We start from the raw sequence: 26,226 nt of genomic DNA on the forward strand, positions 1-26,226 counted from the left end.
ATCGCTAGATTATAAAACTAGTGAGCTCTTTATAAGAGAGAAAACTCATATGTTAATATTCTTATAACACAAATCACACCCAGTGGTCCTAGCGGAGGGTGTGAAGCATCCGACGCGCACGCTTACGGGCGAAGTGCGATGGGTGAAATGTGGCGCTTTGATGGTGCACTTTGCAATTCGCACGCTCATATCGCCGGTGTTACGTGATGACGTGTAAGTTATCCAGAAACTTTGCGGCGTCGCGATACACGATGGACTATTAAAGTAACACATCGCGATACGTGACGTGGAGGTTACGTAGACAAGACACGTGACGTGTGACGTAGCCTACCTAGGGATGACTCAGAAATGCTATAAGAATCATCTCGATACGCGATGGCCTTTGTTTATGACCATCGCGATACGCGACGGGTTCCAAAATCAGCTATAAATAGATTGGAAACAGGATGTTCATTTCTTGCCTCAAATCATGTTTCTCTATGAATTTTCTTCCTATATTATAATATCCGAGTGATCGTAGCGATATCCTATCCGATTAAAAGAAACTTATATACACGAATCCAAAAGCTCTGCCTATCAAGGTAAGACATTGTGCCACCGTGTAATGTTTCCATTCTCGTGATTATCGTTATGATTATGAGATTTATATTAATATAAACGTACTACATTGTGTTTAATCTAGGTATTTAATACCAAGAAGCGCTCATTATAAACTTGCAAGGTGAGACATTCGAGTTTTTGTACAATTCACATTTGCGTGAGACAACTGTTTATCCGACACTGTCATAATAATTTCAAAACCTATAAAACTCATGGCAGATAGTCTAAATGTTTTCAAATATATTTTTAAAGTATTTTAATACATTACATGTAGACTTACGGATTGGTTACTACTGGTATTGTGAGGTTTTATATACAAGGCTTTCCTACTGGGCTAATACACGTTACTTATTGGACAAGTGTTAGCCAATAAGTAATATGACCACAGTCATAGATACGGTTGAAGACAAGTACCTTCCGGTAATTTGTAAGCAGGTAGATGTAAAAACATCTTAATGTTGTAAATGTAAAATGTGTCATTTACAAATGAATGTACTCACAAGTATTTCTTGTTGATCAAATATTTTAAACATGTTTTAGGTGACTTGTTAGAGACAAAGGAATGATGCATGTGGGCTTCCTGGTTAAATAAGTGGCTTGTCACCAGAATAAAGAAACGTGTTTTGTAAATTAGGGTTTATCCCTATAAAATTTATGTTTTTATCAAAATGGGTTAAATTTCCAGTTTATAATAAAAATAATCATGGTGTTTTTATAACTCTGGTCATTTTCCTAACTACGGTTCTGATGAAATATTTCGCTGCAAAATAATTTAGTAAACACTGATACTACCAATCAATGTTCACGACTTCTCTCCCAGGTTATAGGGGTCGGGTCTGTGACACTTTTGGCCTCACCCAATTCCTTCATTTCAAACTCCATCATTAACAGTTCCTTTGTAGCAACAATTTCATCATTATCTGTACATGTCAATTACATGTCATCAACATATAACAAATGATAAATTAAATTACTAATGCTATATTCTCTGAAGTACACACAACTATCATAAGAACTTCTAGAAAACCCATGAGTTATCATAAACGCATCAAATCTCTTGTACCATTGCCTTGGAGATTGCTTCAGACTATACAAAGATCACTTCAAAAGACAAAGTTCTTTTTTATGAAACCAATAGGTTGTTTCATATAGATATTTTCATCCAAATATCCATGAAGAAATGATGTTTTAACATCTAGTTCTAATTCTAGATCAAGAACAGCAGTCAATGACAATATTACCCTTAATAGGTGTGTTTTACCACATGTGAGAATATTTCATTGTAATCTATACCTGGCCCTTGAGTGAATCCTTTGGCCACTAATCTTTCCTTAAACCTAGGCCCCTTACCCCTTGGCAATCCTTCTTTGATTTTAAAAATCCATTTGCTGGAGACACACTTCTGATCTTTAGGCAAATCCACCAGTTCCCATGATTTATTCTTTTCCAAGGATTCCATCTCATCTTTTATGGCATACAACCATTTATCACTTTCTTTTGATCTCATATCTTGATCAAAAGTTAGTGGTTCATAGAGACATTATTCTTCTGCTACATTAAAGACAACTGCAGATACTTCACCTTGATCTCTGTATCTTAATGGTTTAACAATATTCCTTCTGGTTCTGTTTCTAGCTATATTAGAGCCTGAAGATGTCTGCACAGGAATTTCCACTTCTACCCCTAAACTAGTTTGATCAGAATCATAAAACTTCCATCTGACTCCACCTCAACCTGAACTCTTTCAGTATGACTATTACCATATGTTTTCCAAAGACATCTTTATACATAACACTTTCTTGAAATTCCACATTTCTACTCACTATTATTCTTGGATTTTCACCTTCTAACTTCCAAAATCTGTACCCCTTAACACCAAAAGGATAACCCAAAAATATACACTTTTGAGCTCTAGCATCTAACTTGTCTTGGCTTATGCGAGCATAAGCCATAGACCCAACAACCTTTAGATGACTGTAGTCAGGTTTCTTATCAGTCCATATTTCCATAGGAGTCTTCATATTTATTGCTATAGAGTGTTATCTATTTATTAGATAGGCTTCAGTAGTAACTATTTTACCCCAAAACCCTTTGGGAATTTTGCATTAAATCTCATACACCTCACCCTTTCTAACAATGTTCTGTTCATCCTCTCAGCCAAACCAATTTGCTAAGGGATCCAGGAATTTTCAAGTGTCTAGCTATGCCATACCTTCTACAAAAATGATTGAATTCTTGGTTACAAAAATCCAAACCATTGTCTGTTCTTAACTTTTTAAGTTTCTTATCAGTTTGGGTTTCTACTAAGGTTTTCCACTCTACAAACTTAGTGAAGGCATCACTCTTATGCCTAATCACATATACCCAAACTCTTTAAGAATAATCATCAATGATTGATAGGAAATATCGAGCACCCCTAAGAGTATTTACTTTTGCAACCCCTCACAAATCTGAATGGACATAGTCCAATATACCCCTAGTGGAATGAATACCCTTACTAGATTGTACTTTCTTCTTCTTCTTTCCTAACCCAAAGGTTTCCCAGAACCATATATCATTGTCCTTAAATCCACTCACAATCTGCTGCTTTATTAACTCTACCAATCCTTGTTCACTAAGATGCCCAAACCTCTTATGCCACAACAAGGAACTATCTGTTTCAGAAACTGCAACCTCAGCAACCCTAAAACAACAATACCATCTAACATGTAAGTGTTGTTTTCTTTCCTAGTACTAGTCAACAAAATCAATGTGTACATCCAATTCACTACCAATCATTAGTTTGAATGTTATTCTACCATAACCAACAATCTTGCAAGGTTTGTCATCACCCAACTTTACCTCTCCAAGATTATCCTTCTTCAAGTCTTTAAAAAATCCTTTGACTGGTGTCATGTTGAAAGAACATCCAGATTCAAGAATCCAACCTTCTTTAACAGTATCACATGTCATATTCATGACATATGAACTGTTATAGCCATCGGTATTTCTTTCTGCAACATGACTATAATGCCCCTTTGAAGAACTTGCTTCATTACCATTCTTTTTCTTCTCTGGGCAATCTTTCCTTAAATGTTTCTCAGAAATTCACACATAGCACCCCCTTTTGTCTTTTGATTTGGATCTTGATTGCCTTGTTCAGACCTTCCCCTCACAAATAGTCCATCAATGGATTCTTCTTGAACATCATATTTTTTCTTTAACTCTTGTGAATTCATAGTAGTAAGAACTTCTTCCATAGAAAGATATTATCTGCCATACATCAACGTGTCTATGAAATGTTCATATGAATTAGGCAAAGATGTAAAGAATATGATGGCTTGGTCTTCAACATCCAGTTTGACATCAATATTTTTCAGATCCAACACTAATTTGTTGAACTCATCAGTGTGGTCTTCAAGAGTCCTTCCACTTGCCATATGAAACGTATACATCTCTTTTTAAGATACAGACAATTTGCAAGTGATTTAGTCATATATACTCTCTAATTTTGCCCAAATTCTGGCAGTCGTGGCTTATTTGGATACCTCTCTTACTACACAATCACCAAGAGAGAGGATTATTGCACTGTGTGCTTTCTCTATCAAGTCTTTCTTCTCTTTGTCGGACATATCAACTGGTAAATTTGCTTCTCTGGCGAGGCAACGAGCAGGGCTCGCATCTTAACCCTCCACAGCCCAAAATCATTCTTCCCGTTGAATTTCTCTAGGTCAAACTTGGTCGACACCACGATTGATCTTCAATTTCTTCACCAATTAATCGTATCACATAGTCTTTGATCAAGAGCGCAACAAAGCTCTTATACTAATTGTTGTAGAACACCAAAGAATTAAGAAACTGATAAGCGAAATCAAAATGATCTTATTACGGATTAACAAATGAATGATTATACAAAAGGAATCAAGAAACAAATATAGAATGAAAAACTAACTATGAAACTCTAGATCCCACTATTTATCCCAAAAATTGACTGTTAACAACTGATTAACAAACTATTCTTCATATTAACAACTCTAGTTCTCCATCTTTTGAAACTCTTTAAATGTCTTTTAAAATTTAAAGTATGAAATAATGACACAAATACCCTCTATACTTTATTAATACCAATTCAGTAACATAACAACCATGAGTTGACTTTAGTTGACTTTAACTATCAACAATTATTTATGACATGTAGCATGTAGACTATAGAGTAATGCAATTTCAATTTTCAAGGATGTAAATTTTATGGACTTTTAGGTATAACATCTTTCAGCTTTTGGTAATTATGGACAACTTTATACGCATATTAATATGGACCATACGTACAGTGACAAAACTTCAACAAAAACGTACGTGTGTTTGGTGTGTGTGGGTTTGGGGGGGGGTATGAAAAATTATGTGCTAAATTCGTTGAAAGCATACTAATTATAGCTTTGAATTAAGCTGGAACCTAGGGCCGCATCCAGACGACATGTTATTCGATTTTCTAGTAACCAAAATTGATCATGTGTCTGCTTCTCCATTTGAAGCTAAGACTCATTTTACACATGATTGAAAAAGGTGAGGTAAACCGCCAAAGTAATGAAAGGTCTAGTCTTAAAAATATGGCTTGAAAAAATTGGTGTAGTTTTCATTTTTAGGTTTTGCCGTAGTTGTTTTCTTTAGCGTCTTGCTAACCGGGTCATTTTTCAATGAAAGTTATCGCTTGAAAAATAAATCCGACAAAGTAATATTTTAGGAGCATATTACATAATATGTAAAAAAAAATATTTTTAGTTATTTGGGAAGTAATTAAAAAACATGGTAAATACATTGGAGCGATTTGAGACTTACAAAAAGTTGTAATATTTAAGACTAGATGAACCAATAAATTAGAGAAATATCAACCATGTACTCAAAACCATACTAGAGCTTTTATTTGTATGGAGAACATTACATGACGTGTCTAGTTGATTACTATTGGACCACTTATATTTAATTTTACACGTCCATAAAAAAAGAAAACTAGAATCTCATCTTCTAGCTCTAGATTTGTTAACTAATGGTTTCAAATTTGAGTCAATTTAGGACCGTCTATGAGATATCAAATGTCTCAATGAGTCTCGTACTCTTTTTTCTTTTGACAAAATACATATTGTGAATATTTATAGTTACTAAAAACGAACTTAAATTATTTATAATTTAAAAAAGAAAAATTGGATTTTAATAATCTCAACTTAATGCAATTAGTCGATAATAATTCAAATTTTGAAAATAGTTGTCATTGGTCCCAACTTTCACACTATATGTATTTATTGGACCTCCGTTAAAAAAGTTAAAGGAAAATTAGTTTTTATTGGTCCCAGCTATTGCTTTTTGGTCATTGTCGGTCCCAACTAACGAATTGGTCACTGATGATCCCAACTTTTAATGTATTTGTTCCTAACGGTCCGTGCCTAACAGAATCCTAACGCCGTTAGTTTCAGGTTGCCGGAAAACCGTTTTTGGCCGGGAAAGTCAATTTTTTTGTCGGAAAACACCACCTGAACACCGCCACCACCATTAATTGACTCACCACCAACCAACCACCATCAACTGATTTCAACGATGGTTCTAAGGTTCCGGCGATCTCAATAATTGAGGCTTTTACTAGAAAAATGTTCCTAAAAGTACGATACAAAGTTATCATTATATTTAGCACTAAATTGTTGAGTTTTTAGGAAAAAAAATGTGTGTTTTCCGACGAAAAACGTTTTTGTAGCGACCTGAAACTAACGACGTTAGAATTCTGTTAGTCACGGACCATTAGGAACAAATACGTTAAAAGTTGGGACCGTCAGCAGCCAATTCGTTAGTTGGGACCGGCAGTGACCAAAAGATGATAGTTTGGACCGGTAAAAACCAAATTTCCAAATTTTAAAGACGTTAAGTTTATTCTAAATTTCAAAATGATGTTTTAGGGATTTTGATCGGAATGAGAATACGAATCGATTGATGTAAAACTTATCTCGAAACGACGCTTCAAGCAGCTTGATTTTTGTTAATTAAAAGTTTAAACACCGGAATTGAAGCATCTTTTAGTCATTTGGACCACCGTTTGGAGGTAAGTTTTACATCTATCAATTCGTATCCTCATTTCAATTAAAAGCCCTAAACTATTAGGTTGAAATTTGGAAAAAAAGACTTAACGCCGTTAAGTTATTTTTAACGGAGGTCCAATAAAAACAAATGGTGTGAAAGTTGGGACTAGTGACGGCTATTTTCAAAGTTGGGATTATTATCGGTCAACTACATTAAGTTGAGATTATTAAAATCCAATTTGCCTTTAAAAAATGATCTAATGTTACATAATTTATAGAAAAAGTTTCGGGTCCCTGTCAAGAACAACCTTCAAACGACGGGCAAGCCTTGTATCCTTCCAGGGCTGGCCTTTAGGGAGGGCTGGTTGGTCGACGACCCCCGGCCCAACACCCCCTGTTAGGCCCGAAATTTTTTTTTAAAACAAATTATATGTATGTTTATGAAAACCAATATGTATATTTAATGTTTAAACTCAATTACATAATAACTAGTTTGACTTAGTGGCAAATGTGTATGACTCCCCACCAAAAGGTTGTGGGTTCTAGTCTCATTTGAGACATGTTTAAGGCTATTTTTATACAACACAAATCATAACCAAGTAGGCAACTATGCCCATTTAAAAGTTAAATATAATATTTTCTACCTTCTCAGAGCCGGGCATGTATCCGTGCTCTTTTAGACCACATTATAAGGGGTTGTTTGGTCGTAACCTTTTAATCATTAAGAGATGTAACCTCGAGAGTTTATAAATTTCTTTCGACATTATTTTGTATGAATCTTTTGAGTCAGGAACAATAATAAGAAAATGAAAATATAATAAGTTGGAGTGAATGTGATTGAGGTTGGGCCACATGCACATCTGAAGAGTTAACCAGAAGGTCAGATCAAATTAAAAGAGACACATGACACATGACACTTACTTACTAGATGCAGAGCAGTTTCACCTGCTTCACTCCTCTCTACACAAACCAAACCCCATTTTCTCTCTCTCTCTCACAATCTTCAACAAACCGATACTTGCTGTCAATCAATATTCTTCTTCTTCTTCTTCACTGTAATATAATACACAATAAGACTTATGGACACCATCATAATATTTACCAAATTAAATAAAGAAAATCACTATTATTTAATAGGCTAGAGAGACGGGAAATCAAAATCTAGGCTTCACGATACGTGCCATCCAATATTTATTAGGAAGAGATGCGAGATAACCAACTTTTAGGTGGCCTACAAAGCTGACCTATGGCACTAGTTATTTTTATTTAGTAGATATGGAAGATTTAAGGAGGCAGTGGCTTTTTTGAACTAGATCTAATAAAATGTTATGTATAAATCTGTGTTGATCAAGTGATGGAAGTAATCAACCAACTATATATTTGTTATGTATGCCTTCATATATTAAGCTTTAACTGTATGTAATGCTTGTTAACTACTCCATTACTGGACAGGCTGATCTCTTGCATTCTGGCTCAATCTCGTTTGGGAGATTTGAATCCGAATCGTATCTTGGGAAAGAAGATCAATTTTTTCACATAATACATATCTTGAGGAAGTTGAAAAGTATTCAAAACCAGGATTGGTTACAGAAAAAAAGGCTTATTTTGAGGCCGAGTTCAGACGGAAAGCCCTTTTGAAGCAACGTTCTTCTGAATGTCAAGACGGTGTAGAGTCGGCTAGAAATAGTGATCCGCATGGTTTTGAAGAATATGGCGATTGTAGTGAGAGTCCTTGCAGTTATAATCCTTCAGAATGCAATGCAGAAACCGAAAGTCAACATCATGAAAAAGTAGATGTATGCTTTGATGAAGATACTGTAAGTCAACATTGGGAAAGTCAAAGTTATGAGTTTCATCCTGTTACATCTCAGGACGTGCTTGGTGAAACGCGTCAAAGTGAAATTGATAATGTAGCGGGAAATACTGAACGATTTACTGGGTTGACCGTCGTTGACCATGTAGTACATGTGGATGTGTCATCAGAAGCCAAAGATGACTCATCGCTTGTTTGTCAAACAACCGAGAAGGACCATGATAGCATCTGCTCCGCACCACAGACAGCATTTTCTCCCAAGGTAAATCCTTGTATCCGTCATTAGATATGTCATACGTATTTATATTATGCTATGTGCTTGCAATGCTTGACTTGTACTGGTATTAGGTAAAGCCTGCAGCAGAAAAGAAACTTACAAGGTCAACGTTAAAGACTCGGGTCAATGTTGATAGTTCACAAATGATGCTTCTTAATGGAGCATCCAAAGGCTCAATGAAGCCTAGAGCTAGCGAGAGCAAAGGTTTACCTGTAAAGAAATCTGAAAAGAAGTCACCCCGACCCGCTAGCCCCATGATTGGCTCAAGAGTGAAAAAGGCAGAGGTGAATAACAACTAACGACTCTTTTAAAATTATATAATACAGCTATAACATTTTTGTATGTGGTATCTTATTTCATTGAATATATTTGTGAAGGAATTACGAGCTAAAAAGGAAGTCAAAGTCAAAGCTCAGCTTCCATTGTCACGAAGTCTTTTCTGGGAGTACGTCAGACTATTGAGCGGTTCGTAATAATAGTTCACATTTTTATAACGAATTATTGAAAAACTCTTTTAGTGTATTCTCAACATATCTTCATCTGTTGTTGACTTTTTTCCAGGTCAAAACAAACTGTTAATCCAACTAGAACACACATGGCTCAGAGTGCTACTGGTTTTGGTTCCAAGACTGTTCAACGAGCAGAAAATAGGAAAGAGGCAAGAATCTTTCTTTTATGTTAGTTTATAGTTTATAGTTCATTTGTTTTATGTTTTTCTTAAATAGGAGTTTTGTTTCACATATCACAGTTTTATACAAACATTGTGGAGAAAACGCATGCTAAAGAGATGGAGATTAACAAATTTGAAGCAAAAACAGTGGTATGATAATAAAACGATACATATTATTCCATTCAGTTAAGTTCTACAATTACATGTGGGTTGAACATATGCAGGAAAAACAAGCAGCCGAGATGAAGCAATTCAGAAAAAGCCTCAACTTTAAAGCAAAGCCGTTGCCTTCTTTCTACAACGAATCTGCTCACCATTCAGATCAACACAAGGTTCCTTTAACAACAATTCCAAAACTTTCTATGATAATTAGTAAGAAACAATAATATGATATACATATACAATGCAATTTACAGGTTAAACCTATCAGCAAGACACCAAATCAACCACGACCACGTTCACAAGCAATGGCTACTCGACCAATCAAGTCTTCCGTCCCATTAAACGTTAGACCGAGCTCTTCAACTTCATCGACCAATAGGATCCGTGTTCCTGAAAGTGTTGGGAGAAATATTGTAGCTGAAAAGAAAGATACAAAATCTAGTAAACAAAAAGATCCGATACCAAGAGGGAAAGACGTGGTGAAAAGAAATGTGAAAGGAGTTCACACGTGGAACGGTCCTAAAGCTGGTGTTGTGTCTTGAAGCAACATTTGATTTGTTGTAGTAAGGTAGATAATATACGTGGTTTTGTAACTACAAATATGCCTGTCTTGGTAGATTTACATTTTGTAGTTATGTGTAGAAGTGAGCTAGAGTGGTCAAATTCCGAGCAATCATACAATAATGACCGGTACTTCGTCTGTGTAAACATCCTTGATTGCTTTGGGTTTTGCCCATTCTAGTCGTCCGAAAGTACAAAACAAAAAACTTAAGTCTTTTACTATTGTTTGATCAACTAGGCTGCAGGTTGGAGGGTTGGGTCAAGTACAAAACAAAAAACTCATAGCTTACTTGTCATCTGTAGACAAATGATGGGTGTAAATGTCTAAAGTTGATATCATTTGGCAGTGTAATATCTTTATGAGAATTATGAAAACTATTTCTTTTTCAAGTATAGTAACTAAGGTTATTAGTTTACGATTAACGGCTTTCTTGAAACTGCAATCCCGGGTTACGTTTATTTTGTATGCAACTTGTTGCAATTGGTGGCAGAACCAAAAATTATTAGTAAGATGGTCAGGACAAGGTTCTCTTCTTTTTCGACTACAATTAACAGGTCCAAGACATGTTTGTGGACCCTCTTCTGGTTACGCCTTTGGTTGCATTGGTATAGCTCATACTCTGGTTACGCCTCTGGTTGCACTGGTATAACTCATATTTTGGGGTGTCGAGTCGATGCCAAAAAGAAAACAAAGCTTACGTTAACAAACCTCGAGTTTAGTTCAGTCGGTTTTCACATATGATATTTTTTTCTTTGTTTTATCATGGGATTTAAGCACCTCCAACTACTTACATGAAAGAGATGATGAAACCTGAGTTTGTAGCCTCATTTTTTTATTTTACCAAAATTTTCTTACACCCGGATCTCACAATTCGTTCACAGAATTCCCGGTTTTAACCATTAAACGTGACTTTCGTCACAAACATATTATACGTTGTTATAAAGATGCACAAACAATAAATAGGGGTATACTAAAAAATTAATATATGATTTTCCTAAAAAAAAGATATTATTTATAATTAAGAAAAAATTTTATAGTCAAAAAATAAGTGAGTCATGGGTCTCACCAAACCAAAATAGTTTTTAGACGGGTTATAACATCATATTATTTGTGAAACCCTTCAATCATTAAAACTTAAGTATATTATTAACTCCTTTGCAATAAATAAAATTTAAATAAAAAATATATAAATATTATAAACGAAAAATGAAACCAACTCCCCAAATACGGAGGATAAAATCTAGTTAAATATATATAAAGGAAACATTTAAAAGCTATCTGGTTGCTCTCTACATTCTCTCAAACCACCACATTGCTTTATTTGTAAATGAAAGTTTTTCATGCATTTGACCCGAATTTACGGATATGAGTATCACCAAACCCAGATAATCCTTAAACGTGTTATAACATCTAATTAAATTAAAAACTAATCTTATCAAATATTTAATATGAAATCCTATAAATAAGAATATACTAACAATTAATATATGATTTTTTTTTTAAAAAATGCAAAACAAATCCCACGAGGATAAAAGGTAGTATTGAATAAATGAAAATCTTTGCATAAAAAGTTACAGGTATATGATTATTTTTTCTCATTATATATTCACACTCTACTTTAAACTATTGTTGTTAATATTATTATTTAAAATTTATAGTGATGGCATTTTCTCATGAAAAGATTTACCACTTTACAGTAAAAACAAATAAAATGGTCTAAAAAGAAGATTAACCGGAATAATCACAAGCCACTGTACACACAATGTTACACATATTGTCATATTGTACCTCTCAACTAGGGGTGCAAACGAGCCGAGCCGAGCCCGAGCTCGACTAGGCTTGAGCTCGGCTCGTTTAACTTACACAGAACTCGAGCTCGAGCTCGGCTCATTTCGAGCTCTATTTTCAAAGCTCGAGCTCGGCTCGTGAATGGATTTTGAAGCTCGAGCTCGGCTCGGGCTCGACTCGTTTATTATTTATCAATTATTTTTTTATATAATTATAATTATAATTATTTTATATATTTTTTATATTATTATTTTATTTATAAAAGAATATATATTATTTAGTTATTTTTATTTAATTTTTTATAACATTATATTTATTAATTATAATTATTAGATATATATTTTTAAAAAATTATATAAATGGCAGGCTCGTTTAGGCTCGCGAGCCGGCTCGAGCTCGATAAGTAAAGCTCGGGCTCGGGCTTGTTTATTAAACAAGCTTATTTTTAAGCTCGAGCTCGGGCTCGATAAAGCTCGGCTCGATCGAGCTTTATAACGAGCCAATCTCGAGTAGCTCGCGAGCAGCTCGGCTCATTTGCACCCCTACTCTCAAGTCTCAAGTAAGGGTGTTCAAAGAAACAGAAAACTGAAAATACATTAAAAACTGAATTGTATCCATAATCGGAAAAACCGAATATGAATTCGATTATTGATTTGGTTATAACCGAAAACCGGATTTAGAATTCGATTTTTCAATCGATTTGTAGATGTGGTTTTTCTTTTTAATGCGATTTGTTCGATGTATTCAGTTTAAAAGAATTATCTATAAAAATTTGGACAATTGGACTATATTAGTTATTTGACATAATTACAAATTTTGTCCTTTAAACAAAGCTAATTTACGGTTCGTGTCCTTTATTTAGTTTCTTTGTAGGCGGTGTCCTTTAAACATTATTTTTCTACACGTTATGTCCTTTACGCAAACTGGATTAGAAAAGTTCAGTTAAATATCGTCACGTGAGTCGCATGTGAGGTTATTTTGGTCTTTTCAACGAAGTGGTTCAAATATTTTTAATATATTTTTAATAATTAATATTTGTAAAATAAACTCTCTCTCTCTCTCTCTCCCCCCCCCCCCCCTCCAACCCATCTATTCATCTTCATCTCCATTTCACCTACAAACTCTTCTTCTTCACCACTCTCCCGCCCACCATTACCACCGCCACCACCTGCAAGGCTGCAACACCCAACATCACCATCGCATATCCCCACCAACATGTGTCACCATCACCACTACAAGCCATCAAATCCCCCCCCCCTCCCCAAAAAATAATAATAAAAACAACCCATCTCTGTCTACCATTAGATCCGACCACCCTGTGACCACCAACATCACTACTAGCTAACCAGGCCACCACCCAGCAACATCAGCTACAAGTTGTAACGAGTAGGAGCCTTCTAGGGTTTCGATTCAAAATTAGGACGGAACACAAATTAAAGCCTTCAGTCTCTGATTCAAGTTCTAGGATTTTGTTCAATTAAATTAAACGGTAGGGTTACGGTAGGGTGTTGGTTGATGGTTGTGATGGGGGTTTTGATGTGGCGACTAGGGTTATGGATTTAGGTGGGCGGTAGTTACCGCCGGTTACGGTAGGGTTACGACTAGGGTTCTGATGGGGGTTTTAAACGGTAGGGTTACGACCAGATTTACATAAGAGTGTATTGATTTTGTGGTAAAAAGAAAACGAACGACATGATGCGATAGTGATGGTGTGGTGGCGATGGTCCGTTTGGTGAGCAGGGTGGTGGTGGTCCTTTCGGGAACAAGATGGAGGTGGTGGTCGGTGGGTTGAATGAGGATGAAAGGTGGGTGGGATGGTGGAACCGGATAGGGTTGGCGGTGGTGTGTGACGATGGTGGTGGTGTTGGTTTGTGTATTTGTGATGGTGGTATATAGAGAAAGAGTATGAATACAAAGAGAGAGAGAGAGAGAGAGAGAGAGAGAGAGAGAGAAGAGAGATGGAGGTGATGGAGAGTTTATTAATGAAGAAAAAGATATTTGAAATTACATTTATGCCATCGCATGCGACTTACGTGACGATATTTAACTGAACTTTTCTAACCCAGTTAGCGTAAAGGACATAACGTGTACGAAAAAATGTTTAAAGGACACCGCCTGCAAAGAAATTAAATAAAGGATACGAACCGTATATTGGCTTTGTTTAAAGGACAAAATTTGTAATTCTGTCTAGTTATTTAATATATACTAACCATCTAGTAGCCCAATCTTATTAAAGTCCATGTTTTGTTTATAGTCCATATCCCTAATTCATATTAGACCGAGGGACCAAAATACTAAAGGGGTGTTTGGCCTAGTTTTTTTTTTTGGCTTATGTTTATATCCTTACACAAATAAGTTTATTCAAATAAGCTGAAAAACCATTTTCAAACAAGCTTCTTCAAATTAGCCTATATAAGCTAATAAACTTAAGCTTAAAAAGCTAAACCAAACATCAAATTAAGCTTTTTTTGTAAATAAAAAAAAAAAAAAAAGCTATAAGCTTTGTTAAAAAAGCTAGGCCAAACACCCCCTAATTCTCATCAATCATCACTCATCGACATGACGAGACGATGTGATAGTAGAAACCCTAGCGCCCTTTATCTTCCTCAGGAAAGTTCGTCACTATCGTTGCACTTAATCCATCGCTGCTGCTTGCTGTTTATCTTCACACTTATGGTATGTGATTTGTAAACAAACAGAAAGTAAATATAAAAAAATTGTTGTTTTCGTTGAATTCGATTATACTGTTTGAATTGGTTTGTTTGGCTTTATCCAAAATCGAACCGAATCGAGTTTGGATTGATTACGATTTGATTATCCCATTTCCAATTTCGGTAAAGCTCGGTTTGCAATTAGAGATAAAAAAAATCTCATTATCAAACAAATCAAATACATCGTTAACCGAACGGGGCACCTCTACTCACAACGATAATAATATTATCTAAAAAAAATAAAGAATAGAAACATCCACATTTTCAACAAAATCTAATTACCATTTTCTCCCTTATTTTTCTTTATTGCCAAATTTGCCTCTTCTCACAATTTCAAGACTTTAAATAAAATCAACAATTAAAAACAAAACTAATAACTTGAATTCATTGCATACTACTTCCTACCTAAAATAAAACCAACTTGAACACAAGAACATGAACCAAGAAAATCACAACCATTGATCCACCTAGCGCGTGCGCCGAGGATGACTTACGAGGGTTGCGTGGGGGATCCTTGTAGTAAAAAGGGAACCATGGGACTATAGGGTCCGGAGCTGGCGGTACACCACCATAACTAGAGGTAGGAGTTGGAGGGTTGTATGGGAAAACATTGGTTGGTGGTGTGTATATAGCTGCCGGGGACGGATTAATCATCCCCGTTTGTGCAGGCGGAGGCAACGTTGTAATGCCACCCGTAGTTGGTGGTGTGTAGCATGGATAGGTGCATTGAGCCACCGTGGAAGGTGGTGGTGAAATAAGTGTTATGTGGAGGAGGAGGAGAAGTACAGAGAGAATAATTAGTTTTGAGGCCATATTTTTATTGAGAAATATTTAGAGAAAGTTAAAGAGTGTGAATGAAATGGAGAAATTATTAATTTTAATTATTATTATGGTTGAGAGGTCGTTTTCTTTATGGTCGATGATTTCAATTTAATTGTCTTTTGGTGATGAAGAGGCCACGCATCTCTTTCAATTTTGGATGAGTTGGTCCTTCTAAAATTGGTAACAACAAACTCGCGTACTGAGTTCAACACTCGGTAGGCTCCTTTTTTTTCACTTCAAGAATGATGTTTTTGAAGAAGATAACTAAAATCAATTCATCTTTCTCGTAAATATTATTACTTAAAATTATTATTACTTTCTTAAGTCAAAACCATAATTGAAAACCGTGGATGTGGAACTGGGACAGATAGTTTAGATCTCCATCCTCACGTGTAGAGCCGGCTCTCAGAATTCTTGGAATGTCTTGTGCCCGGGACAAGTATAACAATGTGACAGTTATATAGATTTTTGTGTCTTTTTTAGATTTGGTTTAATAGTATAAACAATTATTGGCTTTTGTGGGAAAATCTTTTAAAGAGAGAAAAGAAAAATATAAGAAACAAAAAAAAATACGATGTGCTATTTTCAATACTTGAACTTGTGACATTTGCATTTTCTTACAACAATTTTTCCAACCGAACTAAGGAAATTTTGTACACCAACCGGATGTATAATCTAAATATATTACCTTAAACATATATAATTTAAAAAAAAAATAGATTTGGACCCTTCGGAAGACCGGACCTGGAGCCGTAACCCCCTCCCCCCTCTCTTCTTGAGTTGGGCATGCTCTTGTGAAATGATGGCAATTAGGACTGATGAAAAGAAGAAATGTATGATGTACTTGTTATTTGTGATGAGATATACATCGCTAATACATCGACAATTTCAAACATAAGATGTTAAATGAGGAATGTTGAATTGCTGTTTAAATTTCTATAAACTATTAATTCTCTTCTCTTTTGTTAAAACTGTAGGATCTAACATCTAACAATACTATTAAAGCAAAATCTATTGTTCACATGTCATTCAACTAGAACTTATTGTTCACATGTCATTCAATTAGGGTGTCCACCTAAATGCCACATGGATGTCATGTCACAATTTTCCTATCTTATCAATTGCCAACTCATCTTCCTTCTATTATTTAAACCATAATATTAAAAACCCTAATTCACATTCTTCTTTTCTTCTCCCTCTTGCCATTTAACCAATTCTCTCAAACATCAATTACAATTCGTAACAATTATCAAATCCCGAAGATTTTCTTCCGTTTATCCGGTATCACAATCCTTCCTCCTATTATTTGATTCTATTTTTATGATTTTTTATTGTCATTTTATATTTGTTTATACAATATTTAATGATTATACAGTAATTTTTTTTTCATTAAGTTTCGTTTCTCCGATTGATTATTTGTGGTTATCATCTTCATCTATATTTTGTTACATTATTATTAATTTTTTGTGTTTTTGTCACAGAGGTTGTTTGAAATTGTTTGAATCTGATGAATTTTTTCTACATAATAATCCAAAATCCTAAACTCCCAATTTTGGTAATTATTGTAATACTTCTGTCAATTATAATGAACTGTAAATTGGTATATTTCAGTAATTATTTGTTTCATTTTTTTATATATAATTATTATTCATTGTAATTAATCATATTTTCTTTTTTATTAATAGGTTGTATCAAAGAAAGGTATTGTAATTAACCAGTTTTTTAATTTCTCTTGGTTTTTAATTTGTAAAGTATTGATACTCTCTTGTATTTGTTTGTTATTTTTTGCACCATCGTCATAATACAATGTTAAAGTTTGTTAAATTTGAATTGTTATGTTAATTTTCCCATTTTGTATACATTTTGAAATTAAAAATCTCGCATTAAAGTTTTCCAATCTCAAAATTTTTTCCAACCTTTTTTTAGAATTCAATTAAAGTACCAATTAATTGTTACATGATTCTATTTGAATTCGAATTCGAATTGAAGATTATATTATCAATGTTAACTATGTCAAAATTATTGGTTAAAATAAAACCCTTTGGTCCTTAAATTATTCATAATTATAGATTCGTATAATAGTTCAAATATTAAAACCTTCTAATTATGTCAAAATAAACGCTTAAAATAAAACTCTGCATTAAAATTTTTCCAATCTTAAAATACTTTTCAATTTAAGGTTAAATATCCATTAAAATACAAATTAATGGTTACATATTGTTATTTGAAGTTAAAAATCAATCATTAAAAATATTCCAATATCAAAATACTGTCAAGTTTTTTTTTTAAATTCCATTAAAATACCAATTAATGATTACACGTTTCTAATTGAATTTGAATTCAATATTATATCATAATAATATGTTAATTATGTCAAAATTATTTCTTAAAATAAAACCATTTGTTCATTAATTTATGCATAATGTTGGGTATAATAGTTGTAAGATGAAAACCTTTTAATTATGTCAAAATGAATGCTTAAAATAAAACTCGCATTAAAAGTTTTTAAATCTCAAAATACTTTCTAGGTTAATGTTTTTTGAATAATTCAAGATTATATTAAAATATTTTAATTATGTTAAAAAATGATGCTTAAAATAAAACTCATGGATCCTTAATTTATGCATAGTTATGAGCATAATAGTGGTAAAATGAAAATTTAAATCTCTTAATTATGCCAAAATTAATTGTTAAAATAAAACTTGTATTAAAACTTTTCCATTCTCAAAATACTTTCCATCTTTTTATTTAAATATCAATTAATTGTTACATTTTAATTGTTAGAATTTAAATGCAAGATTATAATAAAATCTTTTAATTATTACAAAATTACGGCTTAAAATAAAAACCATTGGTACCTTAATTTGGGCATATAATAGTGGTAAGAAGATTAAAACCTTTTAACTATGTCAAAATGAATGTATAAAATAAACATAAATATTTTTAACTGATCCTTAGTTTATGCACAATTATGTATATAATATTGAACATATCTATGGTTTATAATAACTTCTATCTTTATTTATATTTATATAATTAGATAGTCATATACGAATCGCATAAATATGTTGCAAATTCATTATTACAAAATTATGGCTTAAAATAAAAACCATTGGTCCTTAATTTGTGCGTATAATAGTGGTAAGAAGATTAAAACCTTTTAATTATGTCAAAATGAATGTATAAAATAAACACAAATATTTTTAACTGATCCTTAGTTTATGCATAATTATGTATATAATATTGAACATATCTTTGGTTTATAATAACTTCTATCTTTATTTATAATTATATAATTAGATATTCATATACGAATCACATAAGTATGTTGCAAATTCATTTCAAATGATATTAAAAATATATTATATAATCATATTAAAATTAACGGTATTTACATTTGTCAAGTTAACTTATATTTAAATCATATCATAATCATATATAATTTCTATAACTATTTTTTAAAATTATATTCAAACGGGAATACAATCAACAATGTTTACATTTGTCGAGTTAACTTATTTTAAAATCATATTATTATCATATACAACTTCTATAACTGTAAGTATTATCTTTGTTGGTTAATTTATTCTTAATTAATAAATAATTAATATTCATAACATATTTATTTCCGATTAAATACGGAATTTGACTAATTACTAACTAACTTTTAAAACTTTTCATATTTTTCAATGTCAACCAACTTTCCATTTGTTTATATTTGACAATTTTTAATTACGTCTAAATGTTAAAATTAATGTCTAAAAATAAACCCCCAAATTAATAATTTCAATTTTCTATTCGAAATTCAAATTAGAATCATCATTATTGTCACACCCCAAACCGCGGCCTAGGCGTATGGCACATATGTTGGTACCACATTTATAAATATATCAGAGTTACGTTTTAAAGCGGAAGTCTTTAGAAAACATGTGGATTAAAAATATAATGTTTACATTCACAAAAGACGGGATTAAAAGTTCCCGTTTAATGTTTTAAGGATTACTTGTTTTAGTTACAAAGCCACCATTCATATTATAATAAGTTTAACAAAATGATCCGAGCCATCGGATTTCTTGAGCACTTCGTCATTCCAAGCCCTAACCTTGATCACCCGCAAAAATTTTTAGAAAACACGTCAGCAATGCATGCTGGTGAATATGCTGAAGCTAAAAATATTTTCTTTTACTTGATCACCCCTCGAGACTACGTAGGTCTCGGCCCATCGTGGCTTAGGAATAACCAAGTTTAAACAACACAATTTATAAACTCGAGTCTCTACACTAAATACCCCAGCAAACACCGCAGCGTTCGACATAATTATGTACCCGTATGTATACACATGGTCATTAACTCTCCCGCAGGAAAGCATCACTATAACCAGGTGTGGTGTGCACACCACATATGTAAGGATCCAGACAAACGTATACTACAGCCTGAGGGCCAGGCTTATACTCTTGTTTATAAATGTTTTAGAGACACGTAGTCTCATGTAAACATTTTCATTTAACACGTTTGACTCGTTTTAAAACAAGTTTGTAAAGTTTGGGGCGTATTCACCTTTTTGATTTGGATCGACTTTAATACACCGTCCGAGGGTCTTTCCCGTTGCTTTCTCGCACCTATAGTACGAGTATAATCTTTTGTTAGTCGGATATACAATCCGGCTTAAGACCTTTAGTCTTTTATATAATCTTTACCTCGATTATATTTTCCTTTTGTGAACTTTTAGTTCAAATCTCTTTGTCACACCCCGATTTAGGGCCTAGGTGTGTGACCACAAGTTGGTACCTGTTTTGTAAATATATCAGAGTTATGGGTTAATTTTAGCGGAAGACTTTAGGTTTGAATATAATATTAATTTACAATGAAAATTTACTTGGGAATTAAATACCCAAGTATTTAGTTTACAAAATATATGTTTCATATTACAAGGATTTTAGTTATAAACACGGAGCCATCTTGTATGTCCGTCGCAATACGCGATGGGTTTAATGCCTATCCATCGCGTATCGCGATGGATGAAGTTTTCTGATTTTTTACATTTTGGTACCTATACTTTATAAGTTAGTATTTTTATCTGAAATTTATAGGATTTAAGACGCGGTGTTACATCCTCCCCACCTTTTGAATAATATCGTCTTCGAGATTTATTGGAATAGATATGGATACTTTTTCTTCATTTCTGACACGAGCTCCCACGTATACTCGGGTTCTCGTCTTGGATCCCATTTGACTTTTACGAGCTTGAGACGCTTATGCTTGAGGAACTTGATCATGCTATCTTCTATTTGAATTGGTTGTTCTACAAACTTAAGCTTCTCGTTGATCTTCACATATTTTAATGGAATATCAAGAGTTTCATCGGCTAAACACTTGCGTAGATTGGATACGTGAAACACATCGTGAATACCTTTCATTTCGTCGGGTAACTCAAGACGGTAAGCAACTGGTCCGATTCTATCAAGTATTTTAAATGGTCCCACAAAGCGTGGACTCAGTTTCCCTTTCTTCCGGAATCTTACTACACCTTTCCAAGGCGATACTTTCAATAATACTCTATCGCCTTCTTTGAACTCCAATGGCTTGCGACGAACGTCTGCATAGCTCTTTTGTCTATCTCTTGCTGCTTTCAATCATTCACAGATTTGTATAACTTGATCAGTGGTTCCTTGAAAGATTTGGGTACATAGAACTTACTATCACCTGTTTCAGACCATCATACATGTGTTCTACACTTACGCCCGTACAATGCTTCAAATGGTGCCATTTGGATACTCGTATGATAACTGTTGTTATACGAGAATTCCATTAAAGTAAGATGAGTGTCCCAACTTCCTCCAAAGTTAATGACAAAGGCACGAAGCATATCTTCTAAAGTTTGTATTGTACGTTCACTTTGGCCATCAGTTTGGGGATGGTATGCAGTACTTAAGTTTAATCGAGTCCCCATTGCCTTTTGAAAACTTGACCAAAAATTTGAAGTGAAACGACTATCTCTATCAGAAATGATGGATAACGGCACACCATGTAAGGATACTATGTTTTCGACATATAAGTGTGCTAACTTATCCATACTAAACGTTTCTTGAATTAGAATAAAATGGGCAGACTTGGTAAGTCTATCTACAATAACCCAAATTGCATCATTTTGGCGAGAAGTTTTAGGTAACTTCATGATGAAATCCATAGTTATCATATCCCATTACCATATCGGTATTTTGGGTTGTTGTAATAATCCTAACGGCTTTTGATGTTCAGCTTTTACTTTAGAGCACGTCAGGCATTTAGCTACATACAGAGCAATATCTTTCTTCATACCGATCCACCAGTAATCATCTTTTATATTGTGATACATCTTGTCACTTCCCGGATGCATCATATACTTTGAATTGTGTGCTTCTTCAAGAATTTTATCTCTTAAACTCCCAACCATCGGTACCCATATTCTTGTACCAAGTATAAGTATTTCATCACTTCCTTTAATCAGTTTATCAATGGTACTGTTCTCTTTTTCGGCTTTAATGTTTCCTTCTTCCAGTGCTAACTTATGAGTTTCTTTGATCTGACTAGCTAAATCTACTTTAAGTTCCAACCTAAGAGCTCGGACTCTCTTTGGCTTCTCATGTTCTTTCCTACTTAAGGCGTCAGCCACAACATTCGCCTTTCCTTCATGGTATATGATCTCACAGTCATAGTCATTAAGCGTTTCATCCAACGCCTTTGTTTCATATTCAATTCCTTTTGATCGAATATATGCTTCAAACTTTTGTGATCAGTGTATACGATGAACTTAACACCATACAAATAATGTCACCATAACTTCAACGCAAAAATTATAGCCCCTAATTCAAGGTCTTGTGTGGTGTAATTCTTTTCGTGAACCTTTAATTGTCTCGAAGCATAAGCAATTACTTTATTTCCTTGCATCAAAACACATCCCATTCCCGTGTGAAGTATCACAGTAAATGGTAAAGTTCTCTAGTCCTTCTGGCAAGGCCAGGATAGGTGCATTGGTTAATTTTTGTTTGAGTGCTTCTAATGCTTCTTCTTGCTTCGGTCCCCATTCAAACTTAATTATCTTTCTTGTGAGTTAAGTTAATGGAATAGCTATTTGGGAGAAATCTTGAATAAATCTTCGGTAATATCCGGCTAAGCCTACGAAACCTTTGACTTGAGTCGGTGTCTTGGGTTTCTCCCACTTGGTAATGGCTTCTATCTTTGCTGGGTCTACTTGAATACCCTTCTCAATTATAACATGACCGAGAAATTGAACTTCGGACAACCATAATTCACATTTGGAGAATTTGGCGTACAATTTCTCATTTCTTAAGGTTTCAAGTATAATTTTGAGATGAACTTGATGATCGTCTTTGGATTTTGAGTAAACAAGAATGTCATCAATGAAAATGATAACAAACTTGTCCAGGTATGGTTTACAAATATGATTCATCATGTCCATGAATGCTGCCGGAGCATTAGTGAGTCCGAAAGGCATCACTGTGAACTCATAATGTCCGTATCGAGTTCTGAAGGCTGTCTTTGGTATATCTTCTTCTTGTACTTTCAACTGATGATAACCCGATCTAAGATCAATCTTTGAAAAACAGCTTGCTCCTTGGAGCTGATCAAACAAATCGTCGATACTTGGAAGTGGATACTTGTTTTTAATCGTGACCTTATTCAGTTCTCTATAATCTATACACATCCTCATCGATCCGTCTTTCTTCTTTACAAACAAAATTGGAGCTCCCCATGGTGACGAACTCGGTCGTATAAACCCTATTTCCAAAAGCTCATTCAACTGCTTCTTTAATTCTTTCATTTCTGTGGGTGCTAGTCTATAAGGAGACTTAGCTATTGGTGAAGTTCCTGGTATGAGATCAATTCTAAACTCTACTTCTCTATCTGGCGGGGCTCCTGGTAATTCGTCAGGAAATACATCTTGGAATTCGGATACGATCGGCACTTCTTCCATTTTCTTGGGTTCGGGTTCTTTAGTTACATAGGCCATGAATGCAAGGCATCCCTTACCTAAGCAACTACTTTCTTTTATCTTAGAAATTATTCCTACTTTTCTTGCCTCTTTGTCTCCAATGATACGAATAGTTTTATTGTTAGACGTTCAAATGTCAATGGCTCTATCATTACATAAGATACGGGCTTGATTAGAGGATAACCAGTCCATACCCAGAACTACATCAAAACCTGCTAACGTCATAGGTAACAGTCGTATAGGTATGATGTGATTAGCTAATGAAATCGTGGCATTATTTAAGGCTTCAGTTATTCTACTCACATTTCCATCAGCAGTTTCGACTTCATAATGTTTATCTAGTTTAGATAAGGGTTCATTCAATAGACTACAGAACTTATAATCTATGAAACTTTGGTTTGCACTGGAATCAAATAAAACCCTAGCATAAACATTATTAATAGGAAACGTACCGGTGATTACGTCCGGTATATCAGCTGCCTTCTGGGTGTCTAGCATGAAGACACGAGCGTTTCCTTTCTTGGCATTGGTCTTGGCACCGCTGCCACTTGCACCAGCCGCCGTTGTCGTCGGCTTTTTCTTCGGACACTCATTGCTAAAGTGTCCCCTCTCACCACAGTCGAAACATACTACTGTTTTCCTCTTACAGTCAGTTTCAGCATGACCCGGTTTCTTGCAAAAACTACATATAACAGTATTGGTTGGTCGAATACATCTATTGAAATGTCTCCTACCGCAAGATTTACAAACATGGCGACTATACACAAATGCCCCTTCCCTCTTATTCTCAACCTTCCTAATTTTTCCTCCAACTGGCGTCTTGCCATCATCCTTTTTCTTTTCATCCCGATTTCTTATCATTCCGTCCATCAAATACCCGGCCAACTCCATAGCAAATTCCGTCGTGGACGGCTTGTGTGAACGAACTAGATCACGGATTTATATTGGCAACCCGTAGATATAGCGTGTTACTTTGTTGATTTCAGGAATGACCAAGTGAGGTACAATTCTTGAGTACTCAAGAAACTTAGTATTATATTCCTTGAGATTTGTTCCCACAACCTTATGGTTCCCCAACTTAGTTTGAATTTGATCCATTTCGTTAATTGGGCAAAAACTTCTTTAATATCAGCTTTAAACGTTGCCCAGTCCAGATTGTATAAGCTTTCTCTACCCTTATTTCCAATCAGGGTATTCCACCATTCTAATGCCTCCCCCTTAAACATCTTGGAGGTATATTACACCTTCTCACTTTCTGTACATTTACTAATAAGCACTCCATTTCCTCCAACCATCGAAGGGTAACTAACGCTCCCTTATCTCCATGGAACTCTTTGGTATTATAAACCTTGAACACTTTGAAATCACAACCCTCGTGTATTTTTAACTTCTTGGTTTTATCACGGAGGTCGTTTTCAATAGTCGAACTTTCATCACGTGCTTCTTTCTTTTTCTCAATTTCTTTCTTCTTACTTTCTTTCTTTTCAGTTTCTCTTTTTGATTCTCTTTTAGAGTTAGCAGTTTCACTTTTGCTCCGACTCCCCCTCTTATTAGATTGGGAAGCGGTTCGGCTTGGGTCATTTTTCATTAATTCATAAAGTGGTGTTACAACTTCTTTAATTAGATCCCGAATACCAAGCACATAGTCTTTTGGTATCGTTTGAATGTTTTCTGCTACAGTCTTTTCTGTATTGTTGATTATGTTTTCTTCAATGGTCTTTCCTTTATTATTTATTTGTATTTCCTGATTACTGTTGGCTTTAGACATGCTATTGTATAAATAAAACAAAATTTAGAGAAAAGACTGACTTTCTTTACAATACATTATTTATCTTACAAAGAAAACATAACAGTTAACAGCAGTACGTAACAACGATTCCTAATCCTTAATCAATTTTTAACAAGATTTTTCATCTTGTCACATTTTTTAACTATTTTCTTTCCTATTCTCTTTTTGTCCACTTTCTCATTCCTTAGCTCATCCATCACTGAATTTGGCGGGTTAGGGTATCCCGTTGGTGCGGATGCAGCTGGGAAGAGATAAGCGTTCTCCCATGGATAAAGGTGCGGGTTAGCAACGTATACATGCATTTCTTCATTGGGGATATTGGTAGTGTAAAATTCCTCGATGAGATTTGCTTCCTCATGGATCTCGTTAGCTTGTTGTGATATTGAAGGTCTTGGTCCATTATACGAAGGAAAATAAGGATTCTCGTTCTCCTCATTTTCTTCCTCGGGATCCTCCTCTTCCTCGGGTTCTTCCTCCGATTCATAAGGATTCTTGATTGGTGATTGAACTAATCTCTTTTTGTATGGGAAGATGACTCTCATCCTTAGTTTACGGCTTGGTTCTGCAGTGGTCGGTGGGATTTGGTATTGATAGTTCAAAGGTGGTGATCCGAATTTCCATCCCCTTTGATCAGAGTGACAATTCATCCAGCTAGATGATTCTGATTCAGTCTCCTGTTTGATCTTACTATGTATTTCCTGCTCTTTGGAAGGATGGTAAGTGGGAAGTTCAGATAGATGGTACTGAGGAATGTTGTCAGCAGTGTTGTCGGAAATTTCAATTGGGCATTGTTGACTTCCTGGGAGATACACGGGTTGGCTCCCATATGGTAACATCGGAATAATCGGTTGACTGTGATTGAAAAAGCTTGTATAATAACTATTACTACTTTCCATATCGGATGGTTCGTAGTTGAATGTCGGTTTTGATCGGATTGCAACTCGGCGTCTATGACCAAGATAGTTAACGTAAGGAATCGGCACTTAATTAATACTTAG

The 26,226-nt window shown here is 34.5% G+C and overlaps 1 pseudogene across 1 annotated transcript; it reads left to right on the forward strand.

Moving 5' to 3' along the window:
* Positions 1-8,063: 8,063 nt before the first annotated feature.
* On the forward strand, positions 8,064-10,616 carry LOC143568003 (protein WVD2-like 7; annotated as a pseudogene). Its single transcript, XR_013141508.1, has 7 exons — positions 8,064-8,716; positions 8,803-9,015; positions 9,109-9,196; positions 9,293-9,389; positions 9,480-9,551; positions 9,626-9,733; positions 9,818-10,616. The product of XR_013141508.1 is annotated as a protein WVD2-like 7 (transcript).
* The last annotated feature ends 15,610 nt before the right edge of the window (positions 10,617-26,226 follow it).

This window comes from Bidens hawaiensis, unplaced genomic scaffold, assembly GCF_021521415.1.
Source record: "Bidens hawaiensis isolate Kalapana, Puna unplaced genomic scaffold, B.hawaiensis_p1.1 tig00023790_1, whole genome shotgun sequence".
Classification (NCBI taxonomy): domain Eukaryota; kingdom Viridiplantae; phylum Streptophyta; class Magnoliopsida; order Asterales; family Asteraceae; genus Bidens; species Bidens hawaiensis.